At 45.1% G+C, this 27,220-nt stretch overlaps 1 protein-coding gene across 4 annotated transcripts in view; it reads right to left on the bottom strand.

Moving 5' to 3' along the window:
• Positions 1-27,220, bottom strand: part of HDLBP (high density lipoprotein binding protein) — a 68,386-nt gene that overhangs the window by 31,285 nt on the left and 9,881 nt on the right. For 2 of the 4 annotated variants that reach the window (XM_082396029.1, XM_082396028.1), the window contains exon 2: positions 664-728. The gene's annotated coding sequence lies outside the window, so the exon portion shown is untranslated. Of the gene's footprint in view, positions 1-663; positions 729-5,425; positions 5,569-21,853; positions 21,927-27,220 lie in introns of those variants that run through there. The other 2 variants (XM_082396027.1, XM_082396026.1) reach the window with 2 other exon arrangements.

The following is a 27,220-nucleotide window of genomic DNA, read 5'->3' as shown; positions in this document are numbered from 1 at the left end:
GTTATTCTCCCACGTCTGGTCTCCCAGGTATGGGAGGGGACTTGCAGCAGGTGGGACCTGGCCCAAGGGCACACAGTTCCTCAGTTCAGGGTAGGAACCCCGCAGTCCGCCTCCGGACCCCACTCCTGAGTGGCTGCGGTGCTCGGCGAGACTCTGGCTCTCAAAGCCACAGCTCCCTTATTTGGAAAAGGGGCTCACTCAGCACTGGCTGCCTCTCTCCAACTCCAGGTGAGCCCATGCTACTGCAAAGAGGAAGAACCCACTCTCTTCACACAATTCTGCACCACGTGTCTTCTTGTACCACCGTGGCAAAAAAGTATAAGAGGGTCAAGTAATTGAATAAGAGTGAGTTTTTTCATCATTTTGACAACTCAGTAAGACCCCTCCCCAAGTTCAAGAAAATTAAACTCTGTATTTCTAAAGAGAAGCAAGATACAAATTCAGATACCCCGAGCAAACATAATTCACATTTAAGGAAAACAGATTACAAACAGGTGGAAAGCAGATGACACGTCCACCGGAAGTAAACACGCTGCCCCGCGCTGGGGGGTCAGCCACAGTGATTCTCTCCGGAGAACCGCTCGAAAGTTAAGGATAAAACATAACGAAAGAAGGAACACACACAGCCCAGGACCAGGAAGCCTTGAGACAGGACACACTTACCAGCAAAACGGTCAGTAGCCAGAAGGTCCGTCCTGAGGCCGCCTCTGTCAGCCTGCCAGCTTTTTCTGGTGTGGGACAGGAAGGGAGAGGGAGCAAGGAGAAAACCAGAGAAAAGTTACTTATCTGCATCCTACAGCCCAGATCCTTTCACCTCTCAACCAGAAAAGGTCAAAGTATTACTTACACTTTGGCTACTAATACCAATATTAGGCAAATTGCTTGGGGGAAAAAAATGGAAGAAACCCTTTCACTAGGCCATTAGCTTCTTATTTTTTTTAAAATTAATTTATTATTTATTTTTGGTTGTATTGGGTCTTTGTCGCTGTGCGCAGGCTTCTCATCACAGTGGCTTCTCTTGTGGAGCACGGGCTCTAGGCGCACGAGCTTGGCAGTTGTGGCTTGCGGGCTCTAGAGCGCAGGCTCACTGGTTGTGGCGCATGGGCTCGGTTCCTCCACAGCATGTGGAATCTTCCCGGACCAGGGCTCAAACCCGTGTCCCCTGCATTGGCAGGTGGATTCTTAACCACTGCACCAGCAGGGAAGCCCCTAGGCCATTAGCTTCAAACAAACATATTACAGTAAAACCTGAACCATCTAGAACTTCTAGAGGGCAACTTTTCCAGGGACCCAAGGGAATCCCGTAAGTGTATCCCTTTTACATGTAACCATTTTGAAGTAAAATTCTCACAAAACTGATGTTTGTTCTGCCGCGTGGCTGAGTAATTTTTCCTGTATTCCTCTTATTAATCTATGCTGAGTCAGAAGAAAAAAGGTTCTGCAACACTGCTTCATGATCTAGAACAGACTGTGGACCTTGGGGGCTCCAGAGCTTTTTAGGGTGACTGAGGGCTACTGTCTTTAAGAGTTCCCTGTATATTTTGCAGTTACTTTGCTCTTCTTGCTGTTATCCTATAAAAGTTCTTCGGTCCCTTCTAATCCACTGGGGATTTAGAAACCAGGCCATAAAATAGCAGGGCTGGAAAGAACCTTCAAAGGCCATCCTGGGAGGACCAAGAAAGAGGGGTGGGTCACCTTGCCTTGGGGGACTTCAGGATAGTGAGGCTGCCAGGTAGGTTTCCAGCCGCTTTACGCAAACCACCACATGCGCTTGATAAGGGAGACATTATGACAGTGGTGAGGCATGGGCTAAAATGGGAGAATTCCCAACAGTAACAAGAATACCCTACCTAACTGGAGAGTAACACCCCCAAATTCTTGCCCATAATACAAGCGTGGTTCAGGAGCTAGGAAGACGGTTCATGGCAGTCAGGGGTGCCTCAGTGGGGTCTCAAATGTCCCAGCTGGGGACATGAACCAGTGGTATAAAAAAAAACAAAAAAAAATCTCTCAATGTAGGGGCTTGAGTCACATGGGGGAAGTACCATGAGCCAGAGGCCAGACCCTCTCTGGGGCCCCAGTCCCACCAAACACACAAAGGCACCTGAGACCCAAGTGGAAAAGGTGGAGACAAACTGACCGAGACTATTTTATTTAAGAATTTGCCTCCAACAAATTCTAATCGCAAGTCTCAGTGACTAAGGCAAGGAAGAAAGAAACCCTTTCCATCCAACCAAACTGTCCGAGTAGCACATCCACGCATGGGTCCTGACGGGCTGGAAAAGGTGAGCCCGCCTTGGGATTCCCAGTGTCCAGGGGGCCCACACTTAGCCCATCTAGGAACAGGATGGCGGTGCTCCAGGTCAAAGCGCCAACGGGAAGCCAGGACCCAGGCGTCTGCCCCGCTCTCCTGGCAGCTCTTGACTGCTGACCTGCGACCTGAACAGCCTCCCACGCCAGGTGCCGACATCCCTTCTCAACACCCACTGACACCCACCCTCGAAGAAGCTGCATTCACCCACGCGACCACCATGACACCCACACCCTCTTCTCTGTGCTCCTAACTGACCACTCCTCTTGCTTCCCTGCACAGGCAAGTCTTCAGCGCCCACTGACAGCTACACGGTAAACCCGCGCAGCACAGCCACCGTCCACGTCCGCCCCAGCCACAGATTTCTGACGAGAAGCCCCCACCCCGCACCCGGCGTCACACACAAGAGGGGAGGGGCTCCTGAGGCCCCCTTCTGAGCAGCTCACACGTGCTGCACGAGTCAGTTCCGGTGAGCCTTTCTACTGAGCCCCGCATTCCTCACTGGCTCGGCTCGAGAAAGGGGCTTCAGTACAGCTGAACCTACCGAGTCTGGGAGGAAGAACCCGGCAGAGCCTCTAACGCCCCCATGTGTGCACAGGCCCTCAGGCAGCTAAGGACGGAGGGTGGACCTACAGAAAACTCCAGGCTGGTTTGACAGGACACACTGGTCTCTAGTTTCCAGATTTCAAATGGCAGTTTATCCCAGCTGGGAATGAATGGATCACAGCGAGCCACAGGTGAACATCTAGGGTGTGATATGATCAAATTAGGGTGTTGTTTTTCTCATAAACTTCTCAAACTCCTGTCTTTAAAGAATCCATTTTAAAACCGATCTGCTGAGCCACGTGCAAGTGCAGACCTGAGACCTACCTGAGGCCCCGGGGTAGATCTTACAAAAGGCCAGCACCAGTCCTCCTCCCGTGCCCCCCCCCGCCCGACTGTCAACCTGCCGCCAGTTCCACAAAGCAGCACCTAAGAAACCGTCCCCCACAGCGCTACCCCCAACCCTCGGAGATCCTTCAACCACCTCACGCCCGTCCAGGCGTGTGTGTGCTCCCTACCCCGGCTCCCCTACTGGCCACCAGTCCCAGGGGACCTTAGCCAGGACCCCTCCCGAGGGGCAGAGGCCAAACATTTGCTATCACAGCCCCTCCCTTAGTTGGGTACAGCTGCTCAAATCAGGATGGGAAGGGACCTCAGCAACGACGCTGTCCCACTCTCTGAATAACCCGGGGGACAGGAGCCACACAGCCTTCCCGGGGGGCCCGGGCTCCGCTGCTTCTCCATCTCTGTGTAGCTGTCAGGATAGGTGGCTTGAGGTCGTGCCCAGATCTGCTCCTCCTTCCCCCTTCTTGCCACAGAGGACAAGTCCATCTTTCCTACAAGACTCCTTCAGGTACGTGAATTCAGCCCATTCTCCAGCCCCCTTCAGTGATTCCCAAGATGCCCTAGTCCCTTCATCATTTTGGTTGCTCTCAACTACTTTCCACGCAAGAAGCATTCAGATCCACCCGAGGCAAGTCTCTAACTATTCTCAACCTGGACTTTGTCTTGTTTCTCAGAGTATAAATATGCACAGTATAAAAAACACATTTCAAAATACAACTATGTAAGAAAGAACTAGAACCAAAGGAAGAAGGCTAGACAGAAGCAAAGACTCTTCTCTCCTACTCCCCCCCTCCCCAGGGTGGGGTGCAGCGGCCGGGGCGGGGGAGGGCACTCCCACAAGGATGGACAGTTATGCACCAGGGTCCCCAGGTGAAGTCACAGCATATGTGGATTACATCTGAAGCTCGGTCCTAACAAATGTACAACAGATTAAATGAAAAATTTTACTTTTCTGACTGTAAACAAGGAAATATAAGTTGATTCCCTTGTAATGTTTTGCCAATTACATATTCAAAAGAAAAAGTCTTTTGCAAAGAGAACTCATGAGTTCAGGAAGAATTTTATCTCAGCCAACTAACGAGATCTCAGTGCTTTGTTTACCTACTAGACAGGACTGAGTATGGAGGGTATCAAAAAACCACCAGGAAACCCAGGACCTCTGTCAACTTCTTCCGAAGTTGAAATTATTTACTTTTATCTCCACAGCAAGCTTGTAAGGAAAAAAAATTTCAAAGTCCTTCTCAAGACCCACAAACCAATTGAGAATACGAACATAAAATCCCGATGGCTGCGAGATCACAAAGCATAAATCTAAGGCCACCCGCACAAGGTCTACACGGCTGGGAGTAGAAGGCGGGCATTTATGCGTTTCACCAAGTTCTGGAAGTCTGCACCCATCCTGCAGGAGGAACTTTCGCAGATGCCACCTCAGCAAGGCCCTCCCACAGGCCACGCGAGCCCGCGGGCGGGGACAGGCTTAAAGGGGCAGCAACGCGCTGGGCCTCCCCGCCTTTCATCCAAATTCGGTACTTTTCCGTAATGCATTTTTCGGCCGCGGACCCTGGGGCACATCCAAGTTGCGCTCCAGCCCCGAGGAGGGCAGCAGGGCCTGGCCGACCACGCAGGCGGCAGCAAGTGGAGGTGAGGCCCGGCCTGCCCGGGCCCCGTGCCGCCGTCCCGTCCGGCCCCACCGCCTAGGATGCCCTGCGGGACAGGCACCGGCCCCCCCGCCCCTGCCCCCACCGGCCGGCCGAGCTGGGGGGAGGGGCGCCCCTGCCGGAGCAGGAGGGGGGAGGGGGCAGGGCCCGGCCGCCAACGTCACCGACCTGGGCCCAGGTCGGCCCCCCCCCCACCCCCAGCGGCGGGCGCGCGGAGGGAGCGGGACCCGGACTGGGGTTTGGGGGCTGTTCGGCGGGGCGGTGGGCAGCGCAGAACCGGCGCCCCGGGACTCGAGAAAGTTTCTCACTCTTCCCGTGCCAGCGCCGCGGCCCATGCGCAGTGGTGACACGTAGCCGCCCCCCCACCCCCGACCGGTCAGGGGGGCGCCCGCGGAGGGAGGGAGCTGTGCTGGCTGGGGGGGTATCGGCTTGGGGGCGCTGGGGCAAAAGGCGGCCCCGGCCCCCTCCCCCCGCCCGGGGCTCCACGTCGGCAGCCCGGCGCCCCAACTTCCCCGCGCCGCCCCCCGCCCGGCACCCCGGCCCGCGCCACCCGCCCCGGCCTGCTCACCCCGCGGTGCGCCCGTCCGTCCGTCCCTGTCCGTCGTCCGTCCGCTCGCAGCGGAAGAAGCCGGGACCTTCGCTCGCTCGCTCCCTCTAGGCTGGCTCCCTCCAGGCCGGCGCCCGGGCCCCCGCGGCTATATAGGGCGGCGGCTCCAATCCCGCCCGGACACGTCAGACCGAGGCCGCCCCGCCCGCCGGCCGGCCAACGCCGCGCCCCCGCCCGCCCGCTGCTCCTACAGCACCCAACTCCCCGGGGGCTCGGGAGCCTTTTACTGGGGGGCTGGGGGGTGTCGGGGAGTTGGGAAATCAGTCTCCACCTTCATAAAGCGAAGGCGGGCGGGACTGCAGCTCTAGCACTGAGGTCCCCAATACCGCCTCCCCACCCAAAAAAGAAACAAGACACCTCGAGGTACAACACAAAGGAAATGAACTGCTGGCCCCAACCATCTACAACTTCCAATAGCTGCACAAGCTGGCCTAATAAACTCGCATGGAAACACATCCCATGCCCCCAAAGTTCGGAGCACAGATTTTCACTGGCGCACTCGCCTGTGGTTCTGCAACTTGTGTCCTTCACGTCTATAAAATATCCCTACTCTACTCCTTGACTACCAGTTCAATTCCCTTAAAAACTGTAGACCCCTCTTTTAAGAACTCCACTCCTACAGCTGTGTCTCCAGCCTCACAGCCTAAACAAACAAGAGGAGCAGAGCAGAGCCCCTGCCCTCAGGGGGCGTCCACCCTGCTGGGTGAGAATGACAAGCCAGGTCTGCAGTCCTTGTGTAATATGTGACAACGCCCTCGGTTTCTTTTTTTTTATAAGGGGACAGGCCTGGTGGAGGGACCTGCACCTCTGATGAAGCCGCCCATGAGTAGAATCCTACATGACATACAGGAGTGCACCACACACTGGGGACAGGGCACGAGCCAGGGCCCTGGCAGGACTGGGAAGGTGAGGTCAGGGTAGAGAGGACCCCCAGGGCCAGGTCAGCTTGCCTGCGGCCATGATACACATGTTGCTCAGGATGATGGGAAGCTGGGCGGGGGGTGGGGGGGTAGTTGAGGGGGAGAAGGCAGGACCAGGGTATTCCTTTCAGTGGAACACTGTCAAAGTATGTACACCATGGAGAGGGGGGCGGGGCAGGGCCACAGCAGTTGTTCAGTCTAAAGGTGACAATGGCTTTCCATTGTGGTTGGCAATGGCAGATGCACCAAGTGGACAGATTCCGACAGGAGCACCAGAAGTTTCTTATTAACTGGACATGGGGAATGACAGAAGAAAGAACGGCGGGGAGACTAATAAGAAAAAAATAAATAAATAAACATTAAAAAAAAAAAAAAAAGAACGGCAGGGAGGTTCCTGGCTGCCCTCACTGAGATGGAGAGACTGAAGGAAGCCTAGATTGGTAAGGGGAAGTGTGATGCAAAAACTCGGATATGCCGTCTGACATTCCCACTGGATGGCCAAGTGGGGATGTCAAGTAGGCAACTGTATGTACAAGGTGAAGGCTGTGGAGAAGCCCATCACAGCTGACAGAATACGACAGCACTTCATGACATCACTGGAGGAAGAAACCATGGAGCTGAGGACACTGTCATCAAAGTTGTACCTTAAGTCACCAGGATGGTACCTGGGCAGGTGGCACCTCCTTAGACTTGGAAGAATCTCTGTAAGCATCCCTTCCTATGTTACCACTGCAGTTTGGAGGTAGTCTTTCCATGCGGATTAACCAACCAGCAACTCCGACAAGTGCGTTTTGTTGTTATTTTTTGTTTTTGAGGGCTCAGCACTACAGAGGGATCTGAGAAGGGAGGAAGAGGGGAGGGATTCAGAAAAAGTAGGCAGGTCCACTGTCAAGGAACTTCCAAGGAAGCTAGGAAGTCACCACAGGAGAAGCTCACAGAGTACCTGGTGCACAGAACGCCTTAAGAGAGATGGTTAAAAACATATAATTAGGGCTTCCCTGGTGACACAGTGGTTAAGAATCCGCCTGCCAATGCAGGGGACACAGGTTTGAGCCCTGGTCCGGGAAGATCCCACATGCCGTGGAGCAACTAAGCCCGTGCGCCACACCTACTGAGCCTGTGCTCTGGAGACCGCAAGCCGCAACTACTGAGGCTGTGTGCTACAACTACCGAAGCCCGCGTGCCTAGAGCCCGTGCTCCGCAACAAGAGAAGCCACCGCAATGAGGAGCCGGCGCACCACAACAAACACCCAATGCAGCCAAAAATAAATAAATTTTTTAAAAAACTGTAAAACAACAACAACAACATATAATTAACAAAAGATATTATAAAATCAAATGTTAAATTTGTGCTACAAACCATCTCAGGACGCTTTTGTGCTGATAGTTACAACTGGCTTTCCTTCCCAGCAAGCTTTACTACATTGAAACTAACAGTCTGCAGAGGCAAATTTTGAGTATCTGGGTCCAGCAATATTCATACAAGATAAGGTGCAAACCCCTTATGGCTGCCTCGAAAGGTGAACATCAGTATGTGACATTTGGGTTTTCAGTGTTCAAGGGGACAGGGGAGAAGCTTTGGGGCTCCTCAAGGTAAAAGGTTAGAACAGAGATATCCCCACACACACACTTAAAGCCACGATCCCCCCCAAAAACTAACCCTCAACATAAGGTAGGTTCTGGCCCACTAGCATAGAGAGACTACAGGACGCTTCCCCACTGGCCAGTGCTGGGAGATGGAAACCCCTCTCGAGCACTAGCAACCATGCACTAGTTTAATTAAGGTTCAGTAAAGGTTTAGGGCTCAAATTCCTACAACCCCATTTATCCAAGGCCTAGCCCAAACCTAGAAATTAACAAAACAGAAAGCAACCCCACCTGGGAGGGAATGAACCTCACACCAGGCTGCAAAGGACACCCACAGATCTACCAACACTGTAGAGAAGCTTGAAGTCCAAAGTTCAAAAACTAACACTGAAAGACGATTAGACTTAAGAACTCCAGGTGACAGAACTATCAGAGGCTATTAAAAAAAATTTAAAGCGACTAGAAACATAAAACATAAAGTTTACAATTTTAAAAAAACCAAGAGATGGAACAAATTAGAGAGGTTAAGAACCTCAGATACAAGGATGAGGAAGTCCAACACATGTCTAATAGGCAGTCCACAGGAGGCAAATACAAAGAATAGAGAAGAGGGACTTCCCTGGTGGTCCAGTGGCTAAGACTCCATGCTCCCAATGCAGGGGGCCTGGGTTCGATCCCTGGTTAGGGAACTAGATCCCGCATGCATGCCACAACTAAGAGTTCACATGCCACAACTAAAAGATCCCGCATACTGCAACTAAGACCCAGCACAGCCAAACAAATAAATAAATATTAAAAAGAAAAAAAAAAAGAACAGAGAAGAAATACTGGAAAAATAATGGAGAAAATTTTAGAATGTAAAGATGTTACATTTCCCTCCCCTCCTTAAAAGAGACAGAACAGGTGGCCAGGTGGATAATTTAACCTGCGTTTTGGTGCAGAACAGTGAAACCTCAAAAACGACCAAGACAAGAGTAGACCTTAAAAGCAACTAGAGAGAAAAGACAGGTTACCTATAAAGGAATACCATGAGACTGAGGGCAGACCATGTCACAGCACAATGCCTACCAGAGGACGATGAAATAACACCTATAAATTACGCTGAAGGAAGTAACTGTCAATTTAGAATTCTTTATCTTTTTTTAAAAAAAATACATTTATTTATTTATTTTTGGCTGCATTGGGTCTTTGTTGCTGCGCGCGGGCTTTCTTCAGTTGCGGCGAGCAGGAGCTACTCTTCCTTGCGGTGCACAGGCTCCTCATTGCAGTGGCTTCTCTTGTTGCGGAGCACGGGCTCTAGGCACGCAGGTTTCAGTAGTTGTGGCACACAGGCTTCAGTAGTTGTGGCACGCGGGCTTAGTTGCTCCGCGGCATGTGGGATCTTCCCAGACTCGGGCTGGAACCCACGTCCCCTGCATTGGCAGGCAGATTCTTAACCAATGCACCACCAGGTAAGCCCTAGAATTCTTTATCTTATTTAATATACATTATTACTTATTTGTTATGTTATTTTGTATTACTAATTATTAAATAAAAGAGAAAAAAAGAAAATAAGAAGCAAGAGAAGTAAAACAGAAGCAATTTAAAAGCAAGGCAAATAAAGCACAAAATACAATGGAAGAAATGAATCCAAATGTGGCAATAATCTAATGTTAATACACTAACTAGCCAGTTACAAAATCCAGCTATAAGCTACTTAAGAATCCCAAACCATGAGGACATAGACATTGAAAGTAAAGCGAAAGAAAAAGTACTCCAGACAACTACTAACCAAATTAAAGCTGGGCTATCTATATTATTTTCTGATAAAATAGACTGTAGGATAAGAAGCATTATTAAGAACAAAGAAGGTCAAGAATAAAAAATTAAATCAACTCTGATCATGTATGTACGGTATCTAATAACGTAGCTACAAAATGTATAAATAAAAACTTAAGGTTACTAGAAATTGATATAGCCAAGATTACAAGGGAAGACTGACTCAACTCTTGGTAACATAGATTACGGAGATTAAAAATGCACAGAATATTAAAGCAATGCAATTAAAACCTACTTTATTGGACTTATACAATCCTTTGCCCAATGATTAGAAAGCACATTCTTTTCAAGTATACATTGAACTTTTACAAAAATTGGTCAGGAGCTAAGGCCCCCCAAAATTTTTTTCCAACAAATGACAAAAAATTAATAAACATTCTGTGATCATAACACAATTAATTAGAAGTCAAGTTAAAATTTTAAAAATCCTGGAAGTTTAAAACTTGCTCCTAAATAACTCATGGGTCGAAGAAGAAATCTGAAAATATTTAGAATAAAGCAGTTATATATCCAAACTTGTGGAATGAAGCCAGAGTGTTACTTGAAACAAATCTATAATCTTAGCCATATTAGTGAAGAGGAAAATGTAAAAATTAGCTAGTCACCCTCTTCTAAAATTAGAAAAACCACAGAATAAAACTAAAGAAAACAGAAATAAAGATAAGAAATCAATGAAGTAAAAGACATATACCACAGAAAATAAACTGAGCTAAATCTAAAAGGACTAGTTAGATCTCTGGCAAAAATGATCAATGAAAAAAAGAGAATAGGTAAAAATAGGAAATACTAAGAATTCAAAGCAGGTCAAAAACTATAACTAAAATAGAGACTTTGAAACATCACACAAGAATTCTACTGAGAAAAGTATTATCAAAAACTTAGATGAAATAGGCAACTTCTAGAAAAGTAAGTTACCCAAACTGAGTCTGATAGAAATGGAAAGTTTAAATAACCAACACTCTCCAATATTTGAAAAAACAAATATAAAAATCACAACACAAAGGCAGGCCCAGATGGTTTTGTAAGGAAGCCCCAAGAGACTGTCTTCCCAACTCACTTAAAGCCAGGGAAATTTAATACCAGACAAGGGTAGCAGGAGAAAAGAATATGTGAATTTCATCTAGGTACTTAAAAGCAAAAGCCTAAAATAATCTAGCAAACTGATCCAGAGACGTAAAAACAAATACGTAATATATAATGATAAAGTCAAGTTTAATCCAGTTATGCAACATGGTACAATATCAGAAAAATAAAGTAATTCACCACATTATTAGCACTGGAGCAAGATGATTTGATCATCTCAAAAAACATTCAAATGAAGAATCTGATACACTTTACCCATTCCTGATAAAACAGGAATACAAGGACACATTCCCTAACTCAATGATGGGCACCTACCAAGAGTCCTCATTAGAAGCATTCATATTGGGATCATGAGGAAGGCAGGTTGCACTGAGCATTTTCTATTCAAACCTACACTAGAGATTCTAACCAGGGCAGTAAGGCAGGAAAAAGGAAGGTATGAGGATTGGAAACAAAACTGCCAGCGTTCACAGACAATATAACTGTCCAAGTACAAGATCCAGGAAAATCTATAAATACACTACTAGAACTAATTAAAGAGTTCGTACATTTTTTGGAAACAAGACCAGCACGCAAAATCAATTATGTTCCAGAACACCAGCAACTGACTATTAGAAATAAATCTAATGGGAAAGTAGAATTTATGGAGAGTATTGTAAAAATCTTTGTCAAAATACAGAAAAGACCAAAATAAATGGAGAAATGCCAAGTTCACCTATATAGGAAGACTTAATCATACAGACTGCAATTCTCTTAATTAGACTAGAAATTCAATGCAAACGCAACTTAAATCCCAAGAGAGGTATGCACATGCAAATGTGTGTATAATTTTATAACCAGATTTTATACAATTTTATACAATTTTCATTTATACAGTATTTCTATATACATCTATACAAAATATTTAATATATAATTTATATGTATACAACAACTCTTATACAGAAGATCAAGGGCCACAGAAAACTCTGAGGAAAACAAGGTGGGGAGGACGTGCCCTCCCCAAGCCAAGATTTTCAGCTGCAGTAATTCAGGCAGTGTGTGCTTGTGCAGGAGCAAGGGCAGAGGACAATGGAGCAGGTGAGAAAGCCCAGATGTGGACATAACAGACAGACTTCATTAGAGGTGACCTTGTGCATGGACTACACAATCAATGCCTCCGGGAAAACTGATTATTTACATGAGAAAAACCTAAGTCCTTACCTCACACCACTCACAAGGCCAATTAAGGCTTGAGATGCAAATACTGTGAGCGAACCACCTCACTTCTAGATATATATACTACAGGAAAAAGCTCTCCCACACGAGTGAGAGAATTGTATACAAGAACCACATCACAGCCAACAACTGTAAACAACCTGTCAACAGACGGACATGGACAAACTGAGGTGTGTAACCTAGGCTACTTACCCTCTTTGCTTTACCCACCTACCTGACAGGAACCCCTCCAAGCAGGGTCACGTTGATGGGGGTCAGGAAGAGCAGTGGGCCAGGGGGCATCGCTGGGGCAGTGGGAGCGTTCAGGTCTGATACTCCCTCAGCAGCCCTGCCACCCTGTGGGAGACTGGCGCTAAGGGGCGGGGGTGCCGAGCACAGTTTGCTCTCCCTCACTGAGTGTGGTGTTCAGGTATGGGCAAAGAGTATGCCTTCATCCTTCTTGATAGCTGAAGTATACCAGTAAACTCCTTTTGTGATTAAGCTTATTTATATGGAGCTATAAATATAAACTGTAGTGTTGACCCAAGTTGACTTGTAGTACATTCTAATACTGAACACCTCAAAACTAGGTTCCTTTCTTTGGCTCAGAGATAGTGTTTATTACCATATGTACATTCAACTCAGCAGCTCTGTTCCCCCCAAATATAGTAGTACAAGTTCAGATGAGAGAGAAACAAATAGCTGTGGTCCATGTTTTCCTTTACCTGGCTTTGTTCTTTCTCCACTAATTCTATCAGTGTCACTTCTTTTTTTTTTTAAAAAATATTTAGGGCTTCCCTGGTGGCGCAGTGGTTGAGAATCTGCCTGCCAATGCAGGGGACACGGGTTCGAGCCCTGGTCTGGGAAGATCCCACATGCCGCGGAGCAACTAAGCCCGTGCACCACAACTACTGAGCCTGCGCGTCTGGAGCCTGTGCTCCGCAACAAGAGAGGCCGTGATAGTGAGAGGCCCGCGCATGGCGATGAAGAGTGGGCCCCGCTTGCCGCAACTAGAGAAAGCCCTCGCACAGAAACGAAGACCCAACACAACCAAAAATAAATAAATAAATAAATAAATTTTTTTAAAAAATTTATTTATTTATTTATGGCTGTGTTGGGTCTTCGTTTCTGTGCGAGGGCCTTCTCTAGTTGTGGCAAGCGGGGGCCACTCTTCATCGCGGTGCGCAGACCTCTCACGATCGCGGCCTCTCTTGTTGCGGAGCACAGGCTCCAGACGCGCAGGCTCAGTAGTTGTGGCTCACGGGCCTAGTTGCTCCGCGGCATGTGGGATCCTCCCAGACCAGGGCTCGAACCCGTGTCCCCTGCATTGGCAGGCAGATTCTCAACCACTGCGCCATCAGGGAAGCCCCCAGTGTCACTTTTCAGGAAGTGACAGAAAGGGTAACTTAGTATTTTCTTCAATGACATGTATTTCTCCATAATGTGAAAATAGGTAAAAACTAAGTTTTAGTTAAGTCGTGACAGGTGTCTCTAGTGAGAGGAGACTGTGTAATTAACACCACACCTGTCATCAGGACACCTACGTTCAGAATCTTGCCAGATACTACTTGGGTCACCCTGGCTGGTTGTTTATGCTCTGACTTTCTACGTTTCCCACCTCTATCAACTTCTGAGGCCTTTGTAAATTGTTAAAAAGATCAAGGAAGATAATCTGCTCTATAGTAGGTATCCCACTGTTTGGGGATATTAGTGTTTAATTCCACTAAATAAACACATCACCACGTTCCACTAAATGAATACATTTAACATAATACTCTAGCACATTAATTTTACAAATACTGAAATAATCAGCAGTATCTTTTCACAGATGAGTAAAGAAAAATATTTATTTACAGCCTACATCAAGAACAAGTGTCAGATAAATACACCTTATAACTCTTTTTAAAAAGCAGATGGGACAAAGGTTAGGTTCAAAAGAGTAAGTGAATGGATTTCCACAGAAATGAAATGAAACCACTCTATTGAGCCATGCTGACCAATATGTCCTGGCAATGTGTGTCCATGGACACTCGAGACGTGGCTAGTTAGAACTGACATAGACTGTAAGGCTAAAATACACATGGGTTTTGAAGACTTAGTACAACAAACACAATGTAAAACATCTTATTAATGATTTTATGTTGATTACATGTGGAAATGATAATATCTTGCATTAGTTCAAACAATATATTATCAAACTTAAATTTCACTTGTTTCTTTTTACATTTTTAAGATGGAAACTAGAAAATTTTAAATTATACATGTAGCTCTTATTGAACAGCAGTGCTATAGTCGGTTTTCCAAATCAAAGCAGAAAGAAATGTAACCAGACAATAAGTTTTTATTAATAAACTTTACAAAACAGTCTTAAAGGAAGAAAATCCCAAGTCATTTTTTTACAAATCTCCTGTTTATAATGAATAAATTTAGAGTAGGGGAAAAAATACAAAACGGGTACTTGTCTTAGTCACGAAAGTATCTCCTGTACCACAAACACCCAGGGGCACGTGGTAGAGGGTATAGTCTCAAAGATCTGAGAAAGAAGTGGCCAAGTATAGTTTACAGTATTTCCAAGCACTCTAACAACCCATTAAAAAACAAAAAACACACACAAAAAAAACGGCAAAAGATACAAAAATCTTCCACAGAAATGCAGGAAACATTTAATTTGTACAAAAAAAAACAGATTTGAAGGTAAGATGAGACTCTACATTTCACCTCTCAAATTGGCAAAAATAAAGTATGAGGACAGAAACGGTGTGAGCATACTGGTGTGGCTGGAAGAATAATAACTGAATGACCTTTCTGAGGAGCAACCTGATTACACATTGTAATTTAAAATACAAATTTTGGGCTTCCCTGGTGGCGCAGTGGTTAAGAATCCGCCTGCCAGTGCAGGGGACACGGGTTCGACCCCTGGTCCGGGAAGATCCCACATGCCGCGGAGCAACTAAGCCCGTGCACCACAACTACTGAGCCTGTGCTCTACAGCTCGCAAGCCACAACTACTGAAGCCCGCAAGCCACAACTACTGAAGCCTGCTTGCCCAGAGCCTGTGCTCTGCAACGAGAGGCCACCGCAATGAGAAGCCCACGCACCCCAATGAAGAGTAGCCCCAGCTCAACGCCAACAAAAGCCCGCACAGCAACTAAGACCCAACGCAGCCAAAAATAAGTTAATTAATTAATTTAAAAAATAAGGAAATAAAAGTGAAGAGAAATGTTTCTGTGAACACTAAGTTTACCACATTGAAATTCTCAACAAAGCCAGTTTGCTTTAAAAAAAATGTCAGGTGAAAAAAAATCTTAAAACCCTCAAGGAATCCTGTGTTCTAACTGCTTTATTAAGTGTCTTAAATTCTTGATCTGATGGTGAATGTCCTAGATGACGTATTATATGAGCTTGGTTTATGCAAGAAGAGATTATGTAGGATACAGTCAGCAGACACTCAAGTACCCACAGTCCTGCATCAAATGATTGGTGAATGAGCAAACGTCCCCACCTATACCCCATACCCAGTATCCGTGTCAATAAAGGGGCAGCTCTATGTTATACCAATACGTAACCCGTGGTGTTAGAGAGACACGTTTGTCTATGCAAAAATAACTCTAGAAGGACACTCAGGCCACTGAGAACACAGAGTTCTGTGAATACGAGAAAGAATAGGAGCACAGAGTCGGGTACTGAGAAGTATCAGTGCCAGGGTAAAGGAGGGGGGACTGCACTTACTGACTCAAAAAGTCAGCAATTTTACTGTTAAGTTGGTAGGTGAGCACACATAAAAGCATATATTTCATATACCACTTACCAAAAAAAGTGTGTTTTAACAGGTACAGAAATTATGGATGGACATATGCTAAGTGTTCACAAGAGTGTATATGGGGAGTGGGGGGGGAGAAGCTGTATGATATGACGTGCCTCACTTTTTCAACAAAGATACTTCCACTTGGAGCGAAACAGGTGCTATTACGTAGCACTAGCTACTATAAATGAGTGGAAGCCTGAGGCACAAGGATTTTCTTTTCTGTTTCATTAGACCATGTTATCAGCAAGAAGGCTGAAGTAAGCTTTTTTGTGGTGAATTTCTTTGTGGAGGACGGGGCTTTACGTTCACCCATTAAAGCCCTTGGGAATCGGAAGGCACCTCAGGTGTCTCTAGGTGGCTGGAGGGCAGCACAGAAGGCCGAGCTCTGCCAGCAGCCGACAGCACAACTAGGAACGAGTACAGACACCTTTCACCTCAGCGCAGAGACAAAGGTCCCCGAGGGAGCACACCTCGCTGGACCTGCGCCCTGGAAACCTAGGCAGAGCACTTCCCACCCGGTGGCGTGCTCCCCACTGGGCGACCCTCTGGATTAGATGACTCCTTAGGTCTCCGCGTCGACAAGTCTCTGTGTCCTTAAAGAAACCAACCACTGCTTCTAGGGAAGTGCATCCGTGAGGTCTCTGAACACCATGCTTCCGAGCAGCGCCTCCACACAGGCCTGGAGGCCCACCCTTCTGCCTCAACCTGGAGGGCGTTTCTGGGAAGAGAAGGACGGAATGGAACGGCCACGGAGGAGGGCTCTGGCTGTCTCTCCCCCTCAGTCCTACAATTAAACTACAAGAAACAAAATAATTCCAAGTTTGACCTAGAGCAATATACCTGAAGGTGTTTTTTTCTTCCTACAATTTACATAGAAAAGTTCCATGAGCTAGAATGAGCTTTTAGCTCATGTTTATAAAAAACTTTGTAATGGATACAAAGCTAGCTAAAGCTATGGGTGGATACTTAAGAATTAGAACCAGTCCCGTCCAAAGAGAAATGAAATGCTTTTCTACAAAGGAAGAAACAAACCTCAGAAACATCAAGTCTTCGGACTTTCTCCTCTGCAGGCTGTTAAGCCTCGGCGGGCACTCAAGTGCCATCTGCTTGGTGACACTGGGCACATCACACCTCTTCAGCTGGCCTGTTTCCTCGTTTGTCAGACGAGGAGATGGGACTCCATCATCTCTTCCACTACTATCTTTCTGAGTCTACTCTAGGGAGTAAACCTCACTTTGGGATTTAAAGACCTCCTAGAAACCCTTAATGATACAGCTGTCCCCAACCGCTCAAAGAACTGATTCAACATAAAGGCACAGTCATACAAAGTACAATGTACAGGGACTTCCCTGGTGGTCCAGTGGTTATGTCTCCATGCCCCCAATGCAGGGGGCCCAGGTTCGATCCCTGGTCAGGGAACTTGATCCCACATGCATGCCGCAACTAAAGATCCCACACACCACAATGAAGATCCCGCATACGACAAGGAAGATCCCCCGAGTGCCACAACTAAGACCTGGCACAGCCAAATGAATAAATAAATAAATTTAAAAATTTAAGCATTAAACAAAAACAAAACAAATACAAGGTACAGACCAAAGCAGAGATAGTTAATCTCTGTCCTGAGTCAAACACCTGAGATCCAGGACTCAGGGTAGACCACCATGCTGTAAGAGCATCTGGGGTGCAGGACCTTAGAGGTTTCATCTGTCAACAGAGAAGCCTGGACAGGGCAAGAAAAAACTGTTAACCCTCCTACTAGAAAACCGGTAAGAACCAAAGAGGGGAGGAAGATAAAGACAACCTGTCTCTGGTCCCACAGGGAGCAGAGGATGGGAAGCAGGAGGGCAGCAGGGCACGCATCAGCATGATGGTGCCAGCCTAAGGTGACCGCACAGAGGCCAACTCCAAGCAGACACGAAGCACCCACTTGGGATGCACTCTAGCTACTGTGTGAAGAAAGAACTGTGGAAATGCAAGAGCAGAAAAAGTGAGAGATAAAAAAGCTGATGAAGTCTGGAAATAACCACAAATTCCCTAAGGAGGAGACAGACTGAATAAACCATGCTATGTCCATGCAACAAAATAACAGGCAGCGTAAGACGCACGCATGGCAAGATCTCCATGCACTGTTACGCATGGTCTCTAGGGACGAGGTTAGTGAGAAAGGGCGAAGGAGGCAGGAGGTGCAGAGTAAGCTACCTAACTCCAAGAAGGTGTCGGAAACACCCGTGTACCTATGTCTGCTCGTATTTGCAAGAAGAAACAATGGGAGGCAACACTGGGAGAAGAAAAGGGAGGAGGGACAGGGATGGATGCCAACTCATCTGAATATACCACTGATTCCCTCTGCCTTTAGAACCATATAAATCAGAGAAGAACAAACTCTAAAAACAAATATGTCCTGCTTCTCTGTCTTAATGGTGTTTATATGGTTGGGTTCAGTTAACATTTATGGCTCAATGAATTTTCACTAAGGATTTGCATAGGTCTCTGTATGTTTATTACACTTCTTTAACACTTTTACCAAAAAAAATTGAAATGAACCTAAATAACAATGTCACAACAGTGGCGCAAGCATCAGAGAAAAACATAACTTTAAAACACAGTAACTTGACAGTATATTCCAAGTGGGATATAATCTAATAACATTAGTTACTATTATCTAAAAATATTTTATGTTGTAGAATAAGGTTAATATCCTTAAAAAACAATTTTCAGCATTAGCAAAAACCACGTAGGTTTTTATTTGAATTGGAAATATCTATACTCATGATCGGTTCCTAGGTCTGTCTGCTACGAGAAGCAATGCAGTGGCACTGGCCACCCTGAGCACACAGACTGTGGCAATCAACACCATTCCCCAATAAAAGGAACCAGTCTCCTTGGAAAAATGGCTGAGTCCAGGTCACAAGATGGGACATCTCGCTGTGGCAAAGAGCAAGGAAGGAGTCACAGACTAATGGGGTCACGTCCAAAGAACACAGAAGCCAACTTGGGGGAACAATATAAGCATCAAAAATTGGCTTCAATGGGTTGAAACACAATTACATACACATCTACAAGTTTATAATACTAGGGGGGAAAAGCAACAAAAATGCATTGTTGCTTTGGAAGTTGCTAGTCCAAACATATTCTAAATATGAATAAAGCAAAGAAATCATTTCTCCTTTCTCTTCAGGAGGAATTGTATTTTAGAGTAACCAGAATTGATCAGGGAAACCTTCTTCATGTAAAAATGCCAACAAATAAATGTAGAAACAGAACCAGAAAAATCCTCATTTTGCCACTGCCAACTGTAGGCTAAATCACGGCCCCCAAAGATATCCAGGTACTTAGCCCTGGAACCTGTGAATGTTACAAATGAATTAAGTTAAGAATATTGTGATAGGAAGATTATCTTGGATTATACAGGTGGAACCTAAATGTAGTAAGTATCCTTAAAATCATGTGCTTTAAAGATGGAGGAAAGGGCCGCAAGGAATGCAGGCGGCTTCAAGAAGCTGGGAAAGGCAAGAAATAGATTCTCCCCTAAAGCTTCCAGAAGGAAGCCCTGCTGACACCTTGACTTAACCCCAGTGAGAATGGTTTCAGCCAAGTTTGTGGTAATTTGTTACATCAGCAATAGGAAACTAACACACCAATGAAACAGTGAATATAAGCAAAATGGCTATTAAGCCCCTTAGATAACTGGTTGATAAAAAACTTTATAATAAGGGACAGAATCAGCCTGCGGACACTTCATTCACTGATCACTTGTAACATAACGAAGAGAAAGACAGCCAGACGTTACGCCTCCTGGTATAATGCAATATGAAGTACACAGCACAATCTATGATGTGTTCTTGACACCCTCCCTACACCAGCTTTGCCAAAACAAACAAACAAAAAACCCTAAACCCAAAACAAATAACCACCCCCCAAACCAATTAAGCATCTAAACCTAGCTACCAGTTTACAGAAAATATGAGGATCAGAGGAATATACCACATGCCACCACAACAATACAATCAACCAAATGCAGAATGTGGGAAAATCCACAGCACAAATGGCCCTGTTGCTTTCATAAACAAGTAGCATTTTTTTGAAAACAAGAAAAGGGATTGTTACAGATTTTAAAATTGTTTAGATTTTTAATGCAGTGTGGACACTTTCTTTGGGTTTTCTTTGACTCAAGCAAACCAAGTGTAAAGACATATTTTATGACATTTGGAGAAAACCGAACACAGAATAGATACTGGATGGTATTAACAAAATATAGTTAATTTTGCTAGGTAAAATTTCTTTAAAGCCCTCATCTACTGAAGATACATGCTAAACTATTTACAAGTGACATGAAATGTGATATTTGCTTTAAAATACTCAAACTCAAAATTAAAAGTATGACAAGTGCGGAACAAGCAAGGGAAAGATAAAATAAAAATGGCAAAATGCTGACAACTCTTAAAGTTGGGTGACAGGTATATGAAATACCAATATTCTCTCCTATTTTGGGATATGTTTGAAGGTTTTCCTAACAAAAAGGTGTAAAAAAAGAAAAAGATCAAAGAGCACTACTTATCAGGGCATACAGGATGCTACCAAAGCTATACTCTGAGGATGAATCAAACCTGTAAATTTTATTATAAGAAGAAATGAAGATAAATGAGCTAATCAGCATTCAAATCAAGATGGAAAGAGAAAATCAAAGAAAGTACATGGAATAAATAAACGAAGAACAGGTGAAATAGAAAACAAAAACTAACAAAATACAGCTGGTGTGGTCAATCAAAACCAAAATCAGTTTCTCTGAAAAAAGCAGTTAAAGAGCAATTAACTCTTCCAAGTCTGATAAAGACAAGGAAAGAGCACACAAAGAATACAAGCGCACAATGATACAATATTATCCTTGCCTAGTATTGAAATAAGAAGTGTTATGAATGGCAGTAATTACATCTTCTGGTAGTTCCCAAGGAAGTAGGAGCTTCTTTGCCCCATGAATTATTTTTGTATCTCACTGGCATTAATTGGGTTCTGAGGCCGTAAGAGGACCAATAACCATAGTCAAGGGGCCAAGGGGATGGAATATGTCTATTAGCTACAGCCAATCAGGGTCCACCCACGCAGCTGGGCCATTTCATCCAAAACACATGGCTTGTACATGGTAAAAAGGGCGGCTCCCCAGAGGAAAATTAGGGCACCGCTTTGCCTCCCCAGAACAATGAGTGGGTGCTGCAAAGAAAAGAGATTATCAACTACAAACCAGTTTACAAACATATAAAATTCTAAACAAAACACCAGCCCAATAAATCCACTCTAAATTTAGAGAATAAGGCACCATGACTAAGTAGGTCTGTTCTAGGGATGCAGTAAGGATTCAATATTAGGTAATGTATACATCTCACATTTAAAGCTCAAAGGAGGACAAAAAACATATATACATGACTGATAGATGGCCATTTAAAAAACGTCCGTCTGACTGATGAAATTCAACCACCTATTCCTTGCTTCCTATGGAATGTAACTTCAGCAATAGAAGGAAGTGGCAATACGAAGAGTTATTTCCCAGAAGTAAAATGTATCACAATTAGTGAAAAGCCAAAATTATCCTATTAAAGTAAGTAACAAAACAGCAAAGACGTCTACTACGGTCAAAGACCGTCAAACACGCAACCTAAGGAGAAATAATTAAGCTAAGACACAAATGCCACTAATTTGCAGATGACCATCTGTCTAGAAAACCCCTCTACTCTAATGAAAAGCTAGGAAAACTGAAGGGAAGTTCAGTGTTAGCAAAACAACACACACACTAGATGCCCGAGTCATGGAGCAGTTTCATCATCCAGGACACTCATCACAGAGATGTCTGTTTCCCCCCCCGCCCCCCGCCACAAGTTCATCTACACCCTCAAGGAAATGCCGAATAACATCTGCGGTAGGCTAAACAATGACCACCCGAAGATATCAGGTCCTGATATTTGGAATTTAAATGTTACCTTACCTGGAAAAAGTCTTTCCAGAAGTGCTTAAAGATTACCCTGGATTATCTGGATGGGTCCATTACAAGTGTCATTCTGAAAGAGAGGCAAAGAGACAACACAGAGGAGAAAGCTTATATGAAGGTGGAGGCAGACACTGGAACACACAAGCCAAAGAAAATGGGAGCAGCCACCAGAAGCTGGAAGGGGCAAAGGACAGTTTCTCCCCTAAAGCCCCCAGAGGGCGTGTGGCCCTGCCAGATTTTAGATTTCTAGCTCCAGAACTGTGAGAGAATAAATTGGTGTTGTTTTAAGCTACTAAATTTGTGGTAATTTATTTTCGCAGCCCTAGGAAACTTAACACAACGTCCCCGTAGGTTTTGTTTTTCAATATATACACTGTAAAAAAGACTCCCAAATTCACCTAAAAATAAAACTGTTCTAGGTTATTTGAAAAAAAGAAAAAAAAAGAGGGAAAAAGAAAAAACATTCAACCTAAAGTTAAGTAAAACACACCATAAAGCAATAGTAATTAGTACTTGGTGGTTTTTGCTAAGGAAAAAGAAAAAGGATAAATGAAACAAACTCATGTGTATCTATGAGTTTAGCATTTGAAACAAGTGCCATTTCAAATCAGCAAGGAAGGATGGACTAGGCAATAAACAGAACTGGGCCCATTTGCAATCCATTTTGGAAAAAATATAAAGGTTGATCCCTACCTCACACCATACATCAAAATAAATTTCAGCTGGATTAGAGATCTGGCCGTAAAAAATCAAGCCTTGAGGAATTCGAAGACTGGGGAGAAAAACCTGTGATTTGAGGGTGCAAAGGCCTATTGATAATACAGACTGTAGACATCATCAAGGAAGATACTGACTCACTTGACCCTATTAGAGCTTAAGAATTTTGTACAGTAAAGGCTATCGTATAGAAGTTAGGACAAAAACAGAGTTTTTGTCTGGTTGGGAAACATCTGAATAGACTAGGACCTATCAACACACAGTTCATGGAAAACTAAGACATACGGCACATAAACCCATGAACAGATGTGTTCATCTTCATTCTGCCTTATTCTATGAGATCTACAAAGATGAACAGAAGTGATGCAGGTTTTGAAATGGTGAGGAAAATTGGCTTCTCTATCGCTGAGGATGTGTAACATTAGAACTCAATTTAAGAACACAAATCATCGGGCTTCCCTGGTGGTGCAGTGGTTAAGAATCCGCCTGCCAATGCAGGGGACACAGGTTCGAGCCCTGGTTCAGGAAGATCCCACATGCCGTGGAGCAACTAAGCCCATGCGCCACAACTACTGAGCCCACGAGCCACAGCTACTGAAGCCCGCCCACCTAGAGCCTGCGCTCCGCAACAAGAGAAGCCACCGCAATGAGAAGCCTCCGTACCGCAACGAAGAGTAGCCCCTGCTCTCTGCAACTAGAGAAAGCCGGCGCACAGTAACGAAGACCCAACACTGCCAAAAATAAATAAAATTAATTAATTTAAAAAAAACCCCACAAATAATCGACATACACATAATCCAATTCAGTGGTTACACTCCAAAGAAGCTACTCTCCAGAAGTACCTGCACAAGAACACAGAAGGCATAGGTATAATAGGCATAAGAAGGCTCATAGAAGCATAGTGACATGCAAAGAACTGGAAAAACGCAACTGTGCACCAGTGAGATAATGGTAACTAACTACACAGTGATGCATCGATACCATACAGCAGGCATCACCAACAATGAAGCGATGGCTCAGGTAACAGCCTCGAAAGGGCAAAAAGATAGTGCACAGCACTTTATTTTTAGAAACTGGGATATGAGTTCCACATAAGGGGGTGTCCACATACCTAGGGTATCAGAGGCTGAGTGAGATGAAGAGAGCAGAGGGCACCCGTGCAGAAGAGGGGGCAGCCACAGGAGACTGGGAACACACACGGTGAATAATCAAATAAGTAAATATATTAGGGACACTGGCACCTAGGATTGTCACTGTTGGAAAAGGGAGCTACCAATTCGGAAAGGGAGCGACTGGAACGAACCCTGTGGTATTAGATAGAAACCGAGGTTCTGAAATGAACTCAGGTCTTTCAACATACAGAGATGTAAAAACAAACGTGTTGTAAGTACACAGGCATCTGTATATCTGTGTGTGTGCACGTATACATGTACGTGCACACACACCCACACACACACTCCATCTCTGTCCACTAAGAGGGCCTGAGTGCATTAACACCCCAACGACAGCCCAACTAGTGCCCACATTCTGCTTCTCTGAGTACCAACTGTCATAAAATGGAACCGGGCCTCCTCAAAGAAAAGGCTGATTTCAGGTCTGGGGCAGGAAAGCATTGTACATGAAGAGCCCAGAGTACCTTGCTGTACAAGAAAGCAAGAAGTATTAAGTGAATGATGGGGACTTATCCAAGCCAGGACACAGGAGCTGGCTTCAAGGGGCTCCCACTGGCCAAACATCAAAACATATAATGATAATAAAAGATGACAACCAACTGAATAAAATGGGAAACTCTTAGCCTGCACTGATAAAAACGAGTAAATTGAAAGTTTGATAGGAACAGACACTCAGTTTCAAAAGCACCTCCCCCCACAGTACACTTATTAATCACAAAGACTTCACGGTGGAGAAGCCTGGCAGACACCACCTTTATCAAGCGAGCCGAGCAAGCACCACTGGTAACGGGACAAATCGAAATCGCGTGCCACCTGATACGACGCCAAGAAGAGAAGAACCCAGCACGCCTTCTGTGTTATTCCAGCCGAAGACGCAAAACCTGAATCGGATCAGAAGGAAACAGGCAAACCCACTCTGAGGGACACTCTGCAAACTAACCGCTTGTGGTCATCAAGTGCCAAGGTAAGATAGGGCAAACGCTCCAGTGTAAGGGAGACTAGAGACCTGACAAAAAGTGTCAACACAGGGCTGTCAACTGGGTCTTTCTGGTGAAGCGTGAACTGGTCTGAAGGTAGCAAAGTATTCATGTGTGTGAGCGGTTGTACTAAGCGTCTTGTTTGCAGGAAACACACTGAAATAGCCAAGGGTGATGAGGTTTCATGTCCCCAAGTTACTTGCAGGTGGTTCAGAAAAAAGTGTTTTGTACCATACTTGAAACTGCTCTTAAAGTATGAGAACTAAAAAACATTTCTTTTAAATAGAGAAGAGTACTACTTTTGTAATTAGAAAAAATAAATGCCTTAATTTGGAAATAAACACATTGAGGTAGGAGGGGGTGGCAAAAGACACTGACCATCCAACTCCAAGTCAAACCCAAGTTTAATAATGTATTTCTGACTATGAGTTCACCTATTTACATCAGTGCACTTCTCACTCACATTTTATGGAGCATAACAAAGTTTTACCTCAATTTTATAATATTGTGATGACACTAAAGCCTGTTTACACATCATTTTTTCAAAGTTCATGAAAGCAGATTTTTATTTTATTTTTTTAAATTATTTTTAATTTTCTTATTTGTGATTTATTTAACTATTTATCTATTAATGTCTATTTATTTATCTATTAACTTACTTATTTACTTACCTATTTATCTGTTTACTTATCTATCTGCCGCACCACCGCGGCATGTGGAACTTTCCCAACCAAGGATCAAACCCGTGCCCCCTGCAGTAGAAGCGTGGAGTCTTAACCACTGGACCATCAGGGAAGTCCAAAAGCAGAATTTTAAACCACCAGACAGTGTCCAGAAAGCTGCTGACAGCACCACGCCAACATGCTGAGCAGCACACCCCAAATGACGTCAGGGTCCACAGCGGGACTCCCCGCCGGCTCCTGCAGAGGAGGGGGGAGGCCTGCGGGAGAGCACAGGTGCTCCGAGAGCTTTTCAGACACCACATGCAGAAGGAGCACAAGGGACGTGCCCATCTGAGCCAGCCACCAATCACAGACTGTTCTCTGGGCGAGAAGCAAAACTCAGAGACACCAGCAGCTGGAGCCAGCCATGCCACGTAAGGGACCATGGCCCAAGGAGAGGGGAGCGATATTTAGGCTGGGCAAAGAGACTGACCACTCAGTCAACAACGGCTTAAAAGAGAGAAAAACCCTCACATACCCCTACCACTTCAGGACTGGGGTGAGGAGATAACAAGACAAGCAAAGCTACCTTTGTGAATTAAAACAGTCCTATAAGAAGCCTTCTAATGCATATCCAGTAAGTTCTAAATAGGCTAAAACCAAAATCATACATCTTCAATAAAGCCATACACCAACTGACACCAAAAACCTAATTACTACACAATCCTGTGAGATTTGATGGAAATTCCCACAGATCACCACCGAATCCTTCACATGCCATTTCTTCCTCGAAGATGTGGTCCTAATACTACCCACACAGTGTGGAACCATCCAGAAGAAATCAAGGGCTGGAGGTTTATACACTCTCTCCAGCTCAGCGGCATCTTTGGCAGGTAGGCATACCTGAAGCCCCAAGCAACCAAGGACGAGAAGGTGAGGCTGTCACGCCACGCTGCTCCAAAAGCAAAGGCACGTCTCACGGGTCAAAGGAAAGCCAACCCGTGTTTTCAAAGATTAGAAAGAGAGAGTTGCCTTTCCCAGTAACACCATCGTTTCCTCCCTGCCCTATCTTTCAGAAAAGAGCTACACTTAACCCAATCTCACAGTGATCATCTCCAGCACCTGTGAAATGAAGGGATGGCCCCAAACAGCAGCAAGCCTGATGGGTCCCCTGGCTGCAGCTGGCTCTGGTCTGGACGTCCCAGAGACCGCCGGGCTGAGCTTAGGAGCCAAGGGGCCCTGGGCACCGGCGGCCTGGCAGCACCGCTGAGCTCACCGCTCTGGCGACAAAGGCAATACAGCACTGTGGTCTCAGGGGCAGGAGAGTCAGCTCCAAGCAAAAGCAAATGTATCAAAACAGAAGCCTTGTTTCTAAAGAAAAAAACTGTATTCTTCAAACTGATCTCACACACACTGATTTAAGCCAGTGCTATAAGAACATCTAACTAACCTTACACTTAGGAGAAAAAGTCAAAACAGTCAATATAATTCAGTAATTCCATCTGAAAAGTGTTTATAAATGAGCTAAGTATTAATAAAATTAGAAAGCATGTCACATAAGAGTGAAATGAACAGTAACATACAAAATAAAACCAATTAGGATAACGCATCATCCTTGATTTTGTTCGCACCTGACCTGTCATCACCTAACACCCCACGTCCAGGAGTCAGTGCACCATCTCAAGTGAGGGAGAAGTGAATTTAAAGTCCCACCCAGACACCTCAAAGCCTTCTATTTATAAGTTACAGGACACCACCAAGTTAAAGTTAACACGGTTCATAGCTGTCAGAATGGTACATCAGAAAGGAAAGATCACATAGAGCCATCCTTTCCTC

This window comes from Balaenoptera borealis (genome assembly GCF_965194805.1).
Source record: "Balaenoptera borealis genome assembly, chromosome: 6".
Lineage (NCBI taxonomy): Eukaryota > Metazoa > Chordata > Mammalia > Artiodactyla > Balaenopteridae > Balaenoptera > Balaenoptera borealis.
This window is presented reverse-complemented; position numbering and strand designations above follow the sequence as displayed.